This window comes from Belonocnema kinseyi, chromosome 3 (genome assembly GCF_010883055.1).
Source record: "Belonocnema kinseyi isolate 2016_QV_RU_SX_M_011 chromosome 3, B_treatae_v1, whole genome shotgun sequence".
Taxonomy (NCBI): domain Eukaryota; kingdom Metazoa; phylum Arthropoda; class Insecta; order Hymenoptera; family Cynipidae; genus Belonocnema; species Belonocnema kinseyi.
In genome coordinates, this window is record NC_046659.1 from 13,242,175 (window position 1) to 13,260,326 (window position 18,152).

The 18,152-nt window shown below is 33.4% G+C and overlaps 1 protein-coding gene across 6 annotated transcripts in view; it reads left to right on the forward strand.

The window, feature by feature from the left end:
* Window positions 1-8,044: 8,044 nt before the first annotated feature.
* LOC117170224 (serine/threonine-protein kinase ppk30) overlaps window positions 8,045-18,152 on the forward strand; it is a 543,229-nt gene continuing 533,121 nt past the window's right edge. For 5 of the 6 annotated variants that reach the window (XM_033356845.1, XM_033356844.1, XM_033356842.1 and 2 more), the window contains exon 1: window positions 8,045-8,279. The gene's annotated coding sequence lies outside the window, so the exon portion shown is untranslated. Of the gene's footprint in view, window positions 8,280-14,026; window positions 14,214-18,152 lie in introns of all 6 variants that reach the window. The other variant, XM_033356843.1, reaches the window with a different exon arrangement.

An 18,152-nucleotide genomic window follows, 5' to 3' on the forward strand; every position in this document is an offset into this window, starting at 1 on the left:
TTTTTGGACAGTTTCGCTTATAATGTCCAAATTCTTTAGAATGATAACACTCCACAGTCTCCAAATTTCGTACAGGCTTAGTATCATCCTCTGCTCGCATATGAGCTACTCTCTTTAATATATCTTGCCCCATTTTATTCCTTAAATTAGATCCCAATGAGGTAGATGGAATGGAGCCAGGCAGAGATCCATGGACTCTTCCCCAACTTTTCACTTTTTGATCGGCTTTAATGGCTAATGCAATACCTTCATCCAAAGTGTTAATTTCTTTATCATGAATGGCCATATAAGTGTTGAAATCTAACTTGCGTAAAAAATTGCCAATCACGGTCTCTTTATACGCTTCACAACGGCCCATACCTCTTACTTCGGGGGTGTTTTCCATTACTTGTGAAGTTAATTTATTGAAAATTTGAATAACGCGAGCCCCATATTCTTGAATTGACTCATCCGGTTTCCTTTTAACGTTAGCTAAAGTCTGTAAAATTTGACTTACATCTTCTTCCTGGGCGTAAATACGGTCCAGAGTTTGTAAGATGTCATTAAGTTCCAAATCACTTTTATCTTGAATATGATAACGCGCTTCGCCGGTAATTTTATTCAAAACCATCATAGTTAAGTAAGGTGCATCGCGAGGATCAATCATACCAATAACAGCCTTAAAATATTTCATAAATAACTTAATTGACTTATTCTTTTCTGTACATTCCGGCATCATATCTCTGACTATTCGTGAAATTTTCTCGGGTCCAGAAATAAGATTTAACGGTAATAAAGGAACAGAGGGGGAGTCCCGGACTTGAGTCTCATGTCTTTGCAAATCATTTCAACCCTCGCCACTTTGATCTGAACTCAAAGAATTTTTCTCATCACTATCAGAAGGATTTTCGCTCTCTACTAATCTAGATCGCAATTCTTGAGTTACTACAGCAGGTGGTCCAACAGGACTATCATTTTTATCTCGTCTAGCTTTTTTCGGTGACGATGCTTCGTTTACATCTTTCGCATTATTATCTAAACGACGTTTCCTATTCGGAGCCATGTTACAAAAAAAATGTTCTAAAGACTTACTCTTTTGACGACAATCTTTTGCAGACAAATAATCCAATTAATAGTGCAGAATAAAATTCACAACACTGTTGAACTTAATTTTTCACATTCATTCACTCAATTCTTCATTGCTCCAGGAAGATTTTCTGAATTGCTTGAGTGTCCTTGATCCTTCAGGAATTTCCTTCGAGTAGTTGTTCTTAATTTCTTTGCGGTTGATCTCACGGTGACATACTTTCTTCCGTTTCGGGCAGGTAATTCAGCATCAATTTTTTATTTTCCACGTTGAGGTAAGAATTTTCTTATTGAAAATTTATTTTGTCCTTTTAGGCCTACGGTTATTGAGGAATAGTTTGGTGGTCTTTATTTAACCGTTAACAACCTTGGTGCAATTGTCGACACCCTATGCTACCGGGAGTAAAACCACCCCAAAACCCTGGTAGAAGATTGCAGCTTTTATTTTCTAATGTTTATTGTTATAAATTGATAATCCTGTTCCATTCATTTTTCAGATTCAAAAGACAGCGCCTTTTATTTGTGGAGTAGTCTCCTTTGTGGTAAGACCAACAGCCTTGAATTTCAATCAGTGAGTCAGTAGTCCAGTGATCCAGTTTTTCTTTAATTTATTTGATTTATTCCTTTATGGTGCACCATATCCCACCGCTGTCACCAATTGTAATGCCCAAATTTCACCTAGATTTTCTATCGACAATTCACTGCTCTCTGATTGGACATCTGAACAGGATCGTTGTTGCCGTTGATTGGTTGAAACGAAAACCATTTAAAGGAGCTTATTTAAAATAAAAACACTTAATTTAACAGTTGATGATTTACAATTTATTAAAGATGCATTTCCACCATCACTGTCTCGGAAGTTACAAATCACAATTGTTTATAATTGTTTATATCGCGACGTCCCGTTTCGCATTTAACAATTGATCTTATTTATAATAGTTTATTATTTAACAACAATTCAAATGAATTAACTAAATTCAAACACAATACAAAGTTTCTGAGTCCAAAAAACTCAATTATACACTATCAAGTGTCGCAGGTTTAGTATTAAATATGCGGTTTCGGAGATACAAAATCTGGCGTTTTTTCGTTGTGCGCGCGTTTTTATCAACTCTGTTTTGGGCGGAAAAATCTGCCACTTTCCCTTTTCAGCCAATAAAATCGCTGACGTCATTGCATTTAACAGTCAGTTTACAAATAAGAAATTAGGTCGCATGGCTCCGCCTATTAGATTTACAACGCAATATGACCAGTTCGTTGATTGACATATCCAAACAATTTCAGTACAAAGTTCAAAGTGTGACTGGATGTTTATAATACCATTTCCTGTCAAAATTCGTTCTAAGGCACATTTTGATACTAAAAATAGCTCTGTGACTCATATTTAGGAATGCTACAAATCTAACCCATTCTTATTGCGCCGTAGTCTATAAGTATTTCCCTGTTATCGAATTAATCTGTAATTCTTATTATTTATATTATTTCAGGACAGAGAGAGTGTATTAAAGTAATGAGTTTTTGTTCTAAACTATTCTTATTCTATAATTTCTAAGTTATGGTTATTAGTTAAACTTCACATTCTAATTTGAATTTAAACACACATCGATCAATCGATATATCGAATCGATATCTAGCTAGTCGATACTAGCTTTCGAGGCACACCTTGTGTAACTAAACATATATGTTTTCAGGGTTCTAGCACCCGAAAATCTATATCGTTACACTTAGGTCGTCGTTTGCGCACAACAGATGGATTAATAAACCCCCCAGCTATGGGCGGTGGCGTTACCAGCGTGCGCGGATGTTCCGGCTCCCGCTCGACTTGGGCCTCAGAAGCCCAAGTCGCTGTGGGATTATGACCTCAGTAATCTCAGTTTCGAGCAACGACTCAGCCGCCAACTCAGCGTTGTACATAAGTTATTAATTAGTATGTTTATGATGGAGTGCATTTTCCAGTTTAAATGATCACTCTATCAAACATTTTTTTATTGAAAATTCCCTACCGAAAGAAATCTCTGAGTTTTCTTTAGCGAAATAGCCTGGCCCATTTGAGTCTATAAACAAAGTCGATTTGAAACAATATAGTCTCGGAGATAGTTTGAGAGATTTGGGTCCTTTTCAAGATCCTTTTAGTGGTCCTTTTAAGAGTGATGTGGCGGCAATATAAGGTTCCTTTTGTATTCGTCACGTACCGGGCGGGAAGAGTTATTTACAGTAGTTGGTCGTGGCTAATCCGCTCTCCCTTTTTAAATTTTTCTTCAAATTATTAACACTTTTTTTTGATTGATGAATTTTCTCATAATACTTATTTATAATTATAACTTATATACTGACATACAATTTTCTAGTTGAATTCAAAAATGTTGTATTTTTTGGCGTATCTCATTCCATTTACGAGAAACGTTCTATTAATTCCAATTTTAAGCATTAAAAAAAAAGTTAGATATCTGAAGTCATCGAAACCCATAGATTCCGAATTATTATGTTTTAGGCTGTTAACTATGAAATTAAAAAAAATCTACTTCTAAATTTTAATCCGAAAGCTTAACAAAGGACCCTTGGGTGTCGGCTACTCTATTGAGATAGCCTCTGCTTGTTATTTATGATCGTATTCTTATTTCAATTTCGGAAAGGATATTTTAAAGCCTTTAGACCATTTAAACGAGTTTCCTGGACCTTTAAAAATATCTACCTGAGTTCCTGCGGAGAATTTCTCTGAGATTCTTTGACCTAAAGAATTTTTAGTATATACTCAAATATTCTTTTCGGTAGGGTAATAATGAAGAATTCTTGTGATTATTATAATAATACAATGTACTTGCTGTACTGAACCCCGATTAAGCGTATTATTTCAATGTTTGTAATTTTCGGACATTTTACAAGTACTGCTTCTCTTCTTAAGCGTTTCTTAATAACTGAGATAGAAAATTGAATTTAATTGAAGTAAAATACCAGTTTCATCCAAATCTAAAACTTAAAATTTTTTTAATTTGATAATTTTTTTACGATGCTTTTGTGATGCCAAAATAATTTACTCATGTAGTGTCTAATTTAATATACAAATAATCCCATTTAATTATTTTCAAAACCAAAAAAGTGACAGTTTGTTACACCGCGACACCATCACACAAGAATTTCATTTTCTCTGAACTAAATAACTTTTCTGGATTAACATTTGTTTATTCTCACTCAGAGTCTCCATATCTTGAAATATCACGGGAGGAGTTTTCATACTTTTTTAAAACTAAAAATTGAATTTCCTATCTCAATCCGAAGCCGTGCCCCCTCCAATTTTGGGTTAGTGTAAGTTTCAGATTTTCAAGTTTCACATATAGTGCCCATAAGCTGAATAACTTTTTCTGATCAAACTTTTTAAACCTTAAATCAGAAATACTTAAGCTTTTGAGTATGTAAGTTTAAGAAGCGCTGTGCTACATCATGACGCGAAATGATTTGAATCGTTAGAAAAGCTTCTCTGCACTGTCATGGTAACCAATATGGAACTCACTTTACGAGACGCGGCTTGTACGTATTTCGTACTATCATGGACATAGGAAACACGGGACTAGGCATGCCATCCTAACTTGGCGAGCGGGGTTGAATCCTTGGGAGGGGGGAGAATTCCATGATTGGGGAGAGCCGCCATCGTACGATGTGCATTTAAATATTGGCATGAGCATTTTTGCCAACAAACTGTGCATCAAAATATAAACATGCGGGCGCTGCCATGTTTTTGTCGCGGGACATCAAAAGGTGGCGGACCTCCCCCCCCCTCATTGCATCACCCCGCAATTGCATGCCTACTATCGGTGAGAAAATTCGAGTCCTCTGGCTTTGACGTTGAATAAGTATGTGCAGAAAAAATGGTAGGTTAATGAAAGAGGTATCATTTTAAAGGTGAAAATGTTGTACATTTATGAGCCGAAAAGTAATATTAAAAAAAATTATTTGTAGCTTACAGACCTGAAAATACGATGAAAAGTGAGGAAATTTGATAGCTTTTAAAAACAGTGAACTTTGAAGCATAGTTTTTTATTGAAAAAATAATAGGAAAAATCTGAAAAAATTCATGGTGGTACAGTAAACATTTCTGAACAGATTGCCGTCGAAAAATTTGCAAAATATAAATAATTGTTCGTTTTTTGTGAATAAATATGCGACCGCACTATCTTCAGTTCTAATGAAGGTAATGAAGTGATTTAAATTGTGGGTAGTTAGTTGAACTATCTGTAATAATTTACAATTTGAAGGAAGTATGTGCTTCTTGTTGTCTTCGTACAAATTGCGATATTTGAAGTCAGTTTTTTATATAGGAAAGCAAGTGCGAGAGTCCAGCGTGGTGCCGTTTTTTCAGGGGATCTTACTGTTTTCCTCAGCCCGACCTACCTAACTTATACCTCCGAGCCATACTCTGGCCTTCAAACCCTTTCCCTGTGTTGAGGAAACCCGAGGCCGATTCCCTGAAAAAACGGCACCACGCTGAGCTCTCGCACTTGTTTTCCTATAAAAAAACTGACTGCAAATATCGCAATTTGTACGAAGACAACAAGAAGCACATATTTCCTTCAAATTGTAAAATATTACAGATAGTTCAACGAACTACCTCCAGTTTAAATAACTTCATTATCTTCATTAGAACTGAAAATAGTGCTCTCGCATATTTATTCACAAAAAACGAATAATTATTTATATTTTGTAAATTTTTCGACGGCAATCTTTTCAGAAATAAGTAATGTACCACCATGAATTTTTTCAGATTTTCCCTATTATTTTTTCTATAAAGAACTATGCTTCAAAGTTCACTGTTTTTAAAAGCTATCAAATTTCCTTACTTTTCATCAGATTTTCAGATCTGCAAGTTACAAATAATTTTTTGGAATATTACTTTTCGGCTCATTAACGTACAACATTTGCACCTTTAAAATAAGACCTTTTTCATTAACCTACCATTTTTTCTTCACATACTTATTCAACGTCAAAACCAGAGGACTCGAATTTTCTCGCCGATAGTAGTCTCTTGTTTCCTATGTCCATGCGTACCACCAAGTTGCGGGACCATGCATAGCTTCTTGGATCATGCTCTTTTCACATGATCCAAGAAGCTATGGTCCCTCTACTTGGTGGTACGAAATACGTACAAGCCGCGTCTCGTAAAGTGACCTCCATATTGGTTACCAAGACAGTGCAGAGAAACTTGAAAATCTGAAACTTACACTAACCTAAAATTGGAGCGGGCACGGTTTCGGATTGAGATAGAAAATTCAATTCTTAGTTTAAAAAAAGTATAAAAACACCTCCCGTGATATTTCAAGATATGGAGACTCTGAATGAGAATAAAAAAATGTTCATCCAAAAAAGTTATTCAGTTTGGAGAAAATTAAATTTTTTGTGATGGTGTCGCGTTGTAACAATCTGTTTGTCACTTTTTGGGTTTCAAAATAACTAAATGGGATTATTTATATATTTAATTAGACACTACATGAATAAATTATTTTGGCGAATAAAAACCAAACTAGTTACATCACGAAAGCATCGTAAAAAAATGATAAAATTTTAAAAAATTTAAGTTTTAGATCATCCTACCGAAAGAAATCTCTGAGTTTTCTTTAGCGAAATAGTCTGGCCCATTTGAGTCTGTCAACAGAGTCGATTTGAAACAAAATAGTCTCGGAGATAGTTTGAGAGATTTGGGTCCTTTTTAAGATCCTTTTAGTGGTCCTTTTAAGAGTGGTGTGACGGTAATATAATGTTCCTTTTGTATTCATCACGTACCGGGCGGGCAAAGTTATTTACAATAGTTGGTCGTGGCTTATCCGCTCTCCCTTTTTAAATTTCTCTTCAAATTATTAACACTTTTTTTTTATTTGATGAATTTTCTCATTATACTTATTTATAATTATAATTATGTTTTAGACTGTTAACTATGAAATTAAAAAAATCTACTTCTAAATTTTAATCAGGAAGCTTAACAAAGGACCCTTGAGTGTCGGCTACTCTATTGATATAGCCTCTCTGCTTGTTATTTATGATCGAATACTTATTTCAATTTCTGACTCACTGCTTGTTATTTATGATCGTATTGCTATTTCGATTCCGGAAAGGACATTTTAAAGCCTTTAAAACATTTAAAAGAACTACCTGGACCTTAAAACATATCTACCTGAGTACCTGCGGAGAATTTCTCTGAGCTTCCTTGACCTAAAGAATTTTGAGTATATACTCAAAGATTCTTTTCGGTATGGCAGGATGAAAATGGTATTTTACTTCAATTAAATTCAATTTTTTCATCTCAGTTATTAGGAAACGCTTAAGAAGAGAAGCAGTACTTGTAAAACGTCCGAAAATTACAAAAATTGAAATGATACGCTTAATGGGGGTTCAGTACAGCAAGTACATTGTATTATATTGTATCATTATAATAATCACAATATTTCTTCATTACTATAATCAATGATTCTATTTTTATTCATTTATAATTAATTTTTATAATAGTTAAAATAATAAAAACATTACTTCAGCAAGCTTTGTACAATTACTGCAAATGATTTAAAATAAGTTCAGTATTAAAAAAACACAAGAAAATTTGTATGCTTTCTTCGTTATTTCCAAAATCGGCCGTGTGCATACTACGGAATTATAATTCTACAAATATGTTGCAAAGTACTTACAATTTTTTAATAGCACGCTTTTTCCGTTTTTACATTCTTCATAAATATAAGTGACATGCTTCTGATTTTCATCTTAGCTTTATACGATTACTTATAAGACTGCTTTTGAGTTTTTCTGCAATTCGCACATGCAGCGTTTAACACGGTTTAAACTCCCACCTAACGTCCTTTTAAAAATGGAGGTGACTTTACGAATCTCTATGGGCCATTTGATTGGTTCACTTTTTATTAGTTGCGCGTGGCAAGACCAGCTTCTTGGATCATGTAAAAAGAGGAAACCACCAATAGTAAATGAGAATAGCTGCGAGGTTGAAAGGTGTTTCATATCATTGTAGTGCAAAAGATTGACTTAATGAACTAAACATTGTATTATTTTGTTTATTTAAAGTATAGCTAGAAATAAACACATATATTACGTTTATTTCATGCAGAAGTTTTATTGAATGGTGCGAATAAAATATTTTTCCTTTGCAAATACATTTGGATGTAGCGACAGTGCATGAAAAGCAGTCGAAAATAAGGATATTTTCGCTTCAAGTGTTCACAGTAAGACATGAATTCCTGCTATTTTTAGACTGGCATCGTGAGTCGTTCGTCGAATCTCATTCAGTTTCCTGAACTGACAGCGTATTCCATTACGTCCACTAAGGGACATTCAAACCTAAAATTATCAGAACTTCTTTATTTAATCTACGTTGTATTTCATGTTTGAATATGGCTTTACAATATCTTTTGCATTCAATTAACTATTTACTATTTTGATTTATTCTTTGTTATTGCACGTATAATGTCGTTTAAGTTTAACAAAATCTATTCAGATTTCACTTTTATAAATATTAGGTGGCTATTTTTAGAGGTAAAGAACCTCCATAGTGCATATCTATGTAGTATAGCTATATTTTTAATTGCGGCACACTGCATTGTGTTGTTTATAATTTAATCATGCTAATGATCCAAATGCATATTTCATAATTTTATGATTTTCTGTTAAAACAATTGGAACAACAAATATTTCACTCTATTTAATATTAATATTATATTTTCTCTTCTAGAAAGGCGTAGATAATAAGTCCTCCATCTATAGGTAGGGGCTTTTAAAACCATTTTTAAAACTAATATCTCGTCTACGGGAAGACTTTTGTTTTGAAAGTTTTTAACAATTAACACTGACAGCAATTAGATCATTTAGTATATGTTTTAAGAAGTAATCCAGAATTTTACCTTTTTGTTTGAAAGCCAGGAACAGTTCAAAAGCTAATTCTGACTTACAAACTTTTTTGTAAGGGACGGTGGAAAAAATAAGCCTGTAAACGGGGATTTAAAACTTATAATAAAATGTAATTTCGGTGAGTTACTCTAGAGAGCCTCTAGGACAGGGCTCACCAGATTTGTGCCATTATCTGAGTTGGCTTTTAGTGTCATCCGAAAGACTAGGTTAAAAAGCCCCCAATAAATATTGGCTGTACTTCTCCTTCGACTGGTGCCTAGTCCTTCACGGACTTACTACCTCCCGCTGGACTTGGAATAAATTATATTTCAGAAAAATTAAATAAAATGTAAAACAAATGTTATTTATTAGTATTCATATCATTCTCATAATGGAATTAATATGTAATATTCAAATCTTTCACTTATATTTTTAAAAGTTATTTAATTAATGGGAATCGAAATGAATTGTACTATGACTGCGAGCTACAGTGAATTAGGCATTTTCAATATTATACAAAAGAATGTTTTCTATTAGTGTTGTGTAATCGTTTTATTAGGTTCCAAGAATAGAATGCCATAGAAACTAATCCCTTTTATTCCCTAGGTTATTTATATCATTTATTTATTTTTATTTATACATATTTTCTTGTTACTTATATTTAATTAGTAATACTTATGTACTTACTAACTCTGAATGTGAATTTGAAAATTTCTGTTTTGACCTATCTCTTTTTCTTTTCCAGATACATTATATTTATCGTAATTTTAAACTTTATAAGAAAATATGTGTGTGTGTGTGTGTGTGAAATCTTTGAAACATGCAGATTCTGAATTTCTAACTTCAGCATCTATGTATGCAATATTTAGACAAAAACATTTCTAATTCTCAATCATTTTCCGTTGGCCAATCTTACTATCTGCCTGACTTTTTTTTAGTAGAGAGTTTTCAATGAATACGAACAATACAAATATTTTTCATTCAAAATGTGGCGTATTGAATGAAATATTGATAATAAAATTATGCCTGATGATATATTTGAATTAGAAAGCATTAAAATTTTACACACGACATTTTTTATATGTAATCACTAATTAAGTGTCTGGATTGTGAAATTTTTCCAGCGCTCAAGATCGGGTAAAATTCTTGTCCAAACTTCGCGTTAGGCGGACATTTTAAAATTGGTAGAACAAATTTTTTGGAACATAGGCTTGTAGGGAATGACGAGACGGAATATTATTCCATTTGCTGTTTTTCCATCAGACGGATATTTTTAATAATAAGCATGAGAAACTAAAAAAAATTTGTCCGAAATTTAATTACACAGCCACACAAAAAGAAAGTTGTCGAATCTGGGTATGAGACAAACGTATCCCTATGTATTTTGATACGCTGAATTCAAATCTATCCTCAGAATTTGTTCAGCGGGTGTATTTTGATATGCTAATTAATCTCTAACACGTCTAGGTTCGACTCTTATCTCAAATAACACTTTGAACTCACACAAATAGCGAATTCTGTTTTCATGAAAAAAAAATAATTTTTTGTTGTTTTTTTCCCTTGCCTCTCACTATTCGGGGTGTTTGTTTAGAGTGAGGTCCCTTGTCTCTCACTATTCAGGATTCTAAGGACGAATGTCGTTAGATTGTATTTAATTTATTTTCGAAATTCTATTTAAACTGTTTTTTGACTACCACACCGTGTCCTTTTTTCTTAAAAACTTCTATGCAGTGGGTTTCGCTTACGTTCTTTCCCTCTTCTTTTCGTTTATCTTATTAGCATTCAGAAAAACGAGCGATCGTAGCTTCATCCCATTTACCTTGAACTACATCGCAATAAAAGATATATGAACATGTACATTTTCACTCAGATTTGAGATGTAAGTTTTTTATTGAAGGGAAAAATCAGCTATATTTGCGATTTTCAGATGTTTTTTGAGGTTAGGGACAAACCTAAACTTGTTGGCCCGAATTAGGCTACAAATTCCAATTTAGCGTTTCAAAATACAAAAGGTTGAGTACATTTTGACTGAGATTTTAGGTTTTTGATTTTTTTCTTCAACTTTGTTCACCTAAAAATAGCTAGTTAGCCAGTTTTGAGATGTTAAGGCTAAACATAGACTCACTGGATGAATTCGGATGGCAGATTTGAATTCAACGAATCAAAATACATGAGGGTACATTACGGTGGCCCAAAAAATGACATTTGAGAAATTTCAACGGGCGCGTTCACCAAATCCTTTTATTAGGTAAATAAATTTACCCATGTTTTTTTATTTACAAAAAAAAATGTTTTTAGCCGTTGCTCTAGCCATTTTTATGTCTTATGGAGTTTACCATGTAAAATGTTTCCAATTTTTACTTCTTCGATTTTGGTCAGGAAATTGTAAGTTGATTTATTTGAACTTTTATATGCTTGATCACTTGTCAGTGAATATTGCATTTGTCGTATTTTTATATCAGAAATGTTATGCAAAAGTTTTAGGCATATCAAAAGTCGCATAAAATGGCAATATTTGGCGGACCATTGTAAAGTTCTTTAACTTGATATTTTGAAGAGAAATTTTTGAAACTATTGGGAACAAATTTCTAATTTCTAACGATTTGGTCAACGTGTCCGTTGAAATTTCTCGAATATAATTTTTTGGGTTTCCCTGGGGTATATGTGTCTCATACCTAGATCCGGCAATTTGTTCTTGTGTTTTTGCGGTTAGGGCCAAACATAGACTTGCAGATTCCTATTTTTTCACATAAGGAAATACTTGTTTTACTCGAGCTGTTAAATATTTCAAAAAACGGCATTTATACAATATTTTCCGAAATTTTCATCAACAAATTTTGAAAATTCATTGATGGCACCTGATTTTCGAAGACTCCTCAAAGAATAATCGGTGAGTTAGTTTTTGAAATATTGTGTATACTCATTTAAAAATATTTGTGAGGAAAAGGTGCGTTAATGGTAACCAGTCTGGTTTTCGACGCGAAGGATATACTTGCTACGCTTTCCGGTGGCCAAACCTAATGACACGAAATTCCAAAGCCTCTATCTCCTAGAGTTTTATTCCGATGGGTTAACGTCTAAAATATGACGGATTTTCTTTTCCCAGAAAACGAACAAATTGGGTTGAGATCAAACAACAAAAATCGAAAGTCGGATTTTTACAGGTATAAATTTGGACCACTTTAATGTTCACTCCCTTATAGTTTGGAACGTTCTCGGAACGTGTAAAATGTCCACCGCTTGGGAACGTTCCACTTGGGCCCAAGATATTATAAACGTAGATGCGGTACGGGGTGTCAGAGTGGGAGAACTATAGATGTAATACATCGCATTTTATGCTCAATCGAGGTGCTGCCCTCACCTTACTATGAAGTCGAAATTCTTGTTTTCTCATTTTTCGTAAAATATGACGTTGAAGTGATAAAAACCTATTAAACGGCATAGGGCCTTATTTAAGTGCTGGGGGGGGGGGGGGGGGGGGGGGGTAAATAAACCAGGTTCGCCTGCTTGGACTTGATAGAGTTCATCCAACGTTGATACGCGTCCATCTGAAAGAGCATTACGACTAACTTAATCTATTCGGACAGGTGTAGTCAATAAGAAGGCATTTGTAATATTTGTTACGTGAAAGAGATTTTACTCAATTTACGTAAGAAGGTCATACTTGAACATTTCGCATCGTTGAAAGCCATGCCATTATTTTCGTAACAAATTACATATTATTAAAATTTTCCTAGAGCATTTAAGCAACAGTTACAGATCTAATTTCGATGAATAGTTTTAAATCATCCGCATGCAGCAAAAATCTCCCCCATGTTATCACATGAATTATATCATTCATGAAAATATACAATAAGATTGGCCGCAAGTGATATACTTGATGAACACTTGCTGAAGAAATAAAGCTATTTGGGTTAAACCCTCTTATTCTAATATAGTGGGACCCACCCACTAGATAACTGTTTAATCATTTGTATAGATTTCCTTTAACTTCGTACGATTTTAAATTTGGTTAGTAATGCAGCATGTTTTACTCTGTATAAAGCTTTCGTAATATCGGTGTAAATCGCGTCTACTTGTGAACTTTCTTCCATGAATTTGATAATTTACTGCCGATATAGAAGAAGATTAGTAATAGTGATGCCGACAGTGATTTATTAAATATGAGATACAGCGTTTTAGAAAGAACAATACTACATTTTTTATGAAAAGAGGAGATATTCCATCGTACGGTACGGGGGGGGGGGGGGGGGGGGGGGGGGGGGGGGCTTGAAATAAAGCATGACTTCATATGTGAACGCTCCCTAAGTTCGGCTTTTATTTATAATGGTGGGTGGAAGGAGTCACTATTAACCAAGGGGTTTATAGATACAATTATTTCTTTCTGAGAGTCACTAGAGAAGAGTAGATCTAGTAATCCACCACGCACATTTTTTACAGTATTTAATTTCTTGAGATTTAAAAATCCGAAAGTTTCCCTTATAATTTGTGCAGCCTTTTTGATATAGGTCTTTACATTAGGTTCGAAATCTAGTTTTACCCCATCATTACTTTCTTCCAACATCTACCGGGTAAATTATAGTCACCAAATAGTAATGGTTTGGCTTGTGGAAGTTTTATTTGAGGTGTCTATAACTGATAATGTGTGCTCATGATATAGGTTAGAATACGAATTTGGAGGTGCATATAAGGAACCAGTAACATATTATTAAAGCCTGCCTGAATCTTTACAACTGTTAGTTCAACTTTGTTACTATTGATCGTTATAAGCTCGCTACAAAATTCGTGTCTAAATAATATTAACACTCCGCCTGCCCTCTCGCATTGATTTTTTAGAACATCCCTGTCTTGTCTGAAAATTTTAGATTCATTTAGTCCTAGTTCCGCATTATCTAAAGCTCCATTAATCCATGTTTCAGTAAGTACAATAATGTCATTTATTGTAACAGTTGTTTCCAGAGCGCTTCGCAAGTGGCGAAGCTTAGTACGCAGCCCCTTGACATTTTGATAATATATTTGAATACAGGATGAGGATGAAGTAGTTAGGTTAGGGTGCTGTAACGTTTCTATACTTATTTTTTTGCAGATTGAGAAATAGAGTCCACAAGTTTTGGAATTCCTTGCACGAACTTGATTTTGAGTTCCCTAATTGATAAAGACGTGGCCAATGACGTATTTGTAGTCTTGTCAAATAGAGGTCTGCAAGCATCGAAGACTATGATTGCAGTTTTATTCTTTTGGTCAATTTCATAGAAGTAGCTGCATCGTCGATGGTAAGACTCATTACAGGAATCACAGAGCGAGAAGAGATTATTTTACCTATTTTTTCATTACACTTATTGCAAATTACCCTTTTTTGACGATGATCGGTTGACGATCTTAACATTTGGTAGCTGTTTTTCTTTCTGCGACATTTTTATTCAGATTGCAGTGTATAGCACTCCCACTCACATATCTATAAAGTTGTTTCTTGCTGCTTTTGGTGCGTATCGGGAACTTAGCAATGGCGTGGATGGTTGTGTTCATTCGCCAGTTTTATTCACTCAAAGATGAATTCTTGAATTAAAACCGCTAAATCACAGGCAGCCAAAGCTGATAAAAGATGTCGGAAGCCTTGCTGAATATCGTAATCAAAGTTCATTTTAAAAAATAACCTACTTTTTCAAGGAGAAAAATACAAAATTACCGAGAGCATGCCGACCGACACTACTAGCACTTTAGCCCTCTAGCGGCCAAAAAGATCATTGATTAACTTCGGAAAAATGAATAAAGCTTTAACACTGTAAGTGGTGTTTCATACAAAAATGATTTAATTTTGAAAAAAAATTATATGATTTTCAATCAATTCATTGAAATTTCTACAAATTTATCGATTTTTGAACAAAACTAGCTAATATCATACAAAAATCCATAATTACGAAAGTCTTCATGGATCACAACAAATCGCAATGTTCCTTACATATTCTATTATGAAAGTCCTTAATTGTTACAATAAATAATAATGTTCCTTGCGCATAATTGTTTTGGATTTTAACGAATTAGAATATAGTGTATCCACTCTAATCATTCACATATGAATGCTCGTTAAAGTTTATACCATATAGTACTCTTTCAATCTGAGATAGTAACCTTAATACTAGTTCTCTTGTTCCGTTTTCTTTATTAAATGTAACGAGAAATATGTCATAGTTTATTCATATTTATGTCTATTAGTAAGTTTTGTCTGCGAATCAATGATTATAGAGAAACAATTCATTAAAATGACCACTCATTCAATTGTTGATTAATTTACTGAATGAATCAAGCATCAATCAATATCCTGGTTTACTTTTTTCCTTCTTCTCTCTATTTAACAACTTCCAAACCTCTTCTTCCATCCTAGTCCTTTTCTTCAAACGTTTTATTTTTCTCCTCTTTTTTTTATAACACAACTCAGTATACTCCTTCTTTTTCTCCACTACTTGTCCTTTTACTCCATTTTTTAATTTCCTTCAGTTGAATTATCAAAAAGTTACTAATTCAAATTTATAAATAAATAGTAACGACAAAATTAAAAGGTTATGCATCTCAAATAATTTGAAACAGTTTGCGCTGAAGAATATAAAACTATGATTTAATAATACTTTAGAGTAAATTAATTAGATACTCTTTTCTGCGCATGGAAATAAATAAAGTGATCAATATGTAACGACTCTTCAAACTTTTCACGTTACACTTAGTAAAAATGATACTGTACAGTTATTGAATTCTGTTATTCTATGATGATAATGCAGATTCCTTCCAAAAAAGATTCTCTCAATCTCGCTAGTAGCTTAAGGGCATGTGATACTTAGAAAATTATCGATTTTACCAGTTTTAAGTTCCATCTGCTTTTTTTTCTAGAATAATAAATAGTTTGTCTTGAAAATTTGGGAAATGATAGCGAACATGCTAACGGACGACCCTACACACATTTTGTGGGTTAATTTAAAAAAATGTAATTTTACTAAAAACGTGTGTGTATACTTCGAGGTTATGTGTGTTACAATTCTCTGCCATAATTATTCTAGAGTGCCTCAAAAAATAATCCAGGTACGTCCGTTATGATATTTTGTAGCATCTCAGAATTCAGTTTTTAAAAATTACCATTTTTGTGGGAAAAAAGCTGGATAAACTGTGCCCTTAATGCCGTAGAACTCGACGGCAATCGAAAGTTCTGTGGTTCGTTTCCCAGTGGAGCGAAAGAGGATTTTTTTTCAGACAAAATTTAATTAAATTTTTTTTTCAATTCTTATCTCCATCTAGTCTGTATATACGTAAGAAATTCTGTTGTTCTCTGGTAATAATACAGTTTCGTTGAAAAATAATAAAAATTGTCACATTCTTATAATTCAAAGTTGATGCAAGAATATAAAAGATTCATTAGTTCGAGACGAATCTATTTAACCTATAATATTAATACATTGTATTAAAGATTAAAGAAGTTATGGTATTTTATATTATATTCAAAATCGATTTTTGTAGTAAAAATGTCTGCATTCCCGTCATTTAAAGATGATTCGAGAATATAAAAGATGTGTGGATTCGAAACGAACTGATTGACCTATAATATTGATACAATTAATTTAAGAGTAAGGAAACTATGATAATGCATAATAGTTGAAAAACAGGTTTTTATAGTAAAACTTTTGTCACTTATATAATTCAAAATTGATGCAAGAACGGAAAGATTCCTTGATTCGATTCACACAGATTGACCTATAATATTATTACACTTTATTGAAAAGTGTTTTTCATCTACATAAATCAAAGTTGATGCGTGAATATAAAAGACTTTATAATAATAAATTTTCAAATAAAATATTTCTGACAATGCTCGTATAAAAATAATAAAGTTGCAAAAGGGATAGGGTACGATGGAACTTCCCCCTTTCCTTTTCCAGCTCAAAAAATTACCATTTCAAGTACACAATTTTATTTGCCTGATTTGGCATTGTATTTTAAAAATTGTTTGTATTATTTTGTAATTTTGTATTTTTTGTACATTTCAATTTTTAACTTAATCAAAATGAAAACTTTCTATTATTTAAAAAAATCACTAAGGCTTCCTCTATGAGGAAGCAAATGCATTTTCTAACAGGAAGTAAAATACTCGTGAAATGAGCACCATATAATTATAAGTACATACAAATTGGAAACACTCGAGATCGAATTCACAACTAGTTTCTCTCTAAAAATTGCCGATCCTATCTTTATTATTCCCTCTCGTATCCCCTTTTTCACCATTAGTTTTAGGTGCCCGCATGCGTAAATCATGGGTGCAAATCATAAGCAAAATAGCACACGTAGTGTGAGAACTCCAATTAGTGTGCGTGCCGTATGTGGGATGACGTTTAAGGGCGCTTCAAATGACTGTCAAATTCTCTAGGGGCAAACTAAATCTAAACGGTTGAGTTGTTGAACACCATATTTTAAGCACATAATCCAAATGTAATTATAACGGTCGGTCAGCTCGTTTTTTGACGAATATGTCCTTTAGGTTTTTGTTTTTTGTAAATGAAAATGGAGTGTACTTTCTCGCTTGAAAGTCGCGCGAGCTATATACCGTAACACGGTAGTATAGTAGGGTGAGGGGCAGGGGCGGAAAGAGGGGGACTCGTCTGTATTCCCAAATGTCCCTCAAATGGCTGTCAATTTGGCCACATCGAAACTATGTCTAAAGGCATGAATTGTTGGTCGCAATATTCTAACTACATAATCTAAAAGCAAAATGCCGAACCGTTTAACTCGCTTTTTCTCGAAAATGTTCTTCTTGGTTTTGATTTTTTAATTGAAAATGTAGAGTATTTTTTCTCGCTTGAAAATGGCGCGCTGTGAACAGTACATGGGGGTTGACTTGGGTCGCGGTAATATTCTCGGTAATTTCAATAGGAAAATCACCGTCATTACCAGTAACATTTCTTTCGTTACTGCTCATATTGCGACGTAATCTGTATGTTAAAATGTGAATGAATGTGAATTTCAAAATTCATCGTATTTGTTGATCAGTTTCATGTGGAATTGATATATTAATGCTAATCGTTCCTAAAGAAAGAATATAAGATTAGAATATATGTCTGCAAAGTATATTATATTTGCATAAAGAATCGACACTGAATATGGAAATTACAGAAAATTACGTATTTATCGATATCTTTCCAAAATATTTTGAAAAATACAATTTGTCACTTATT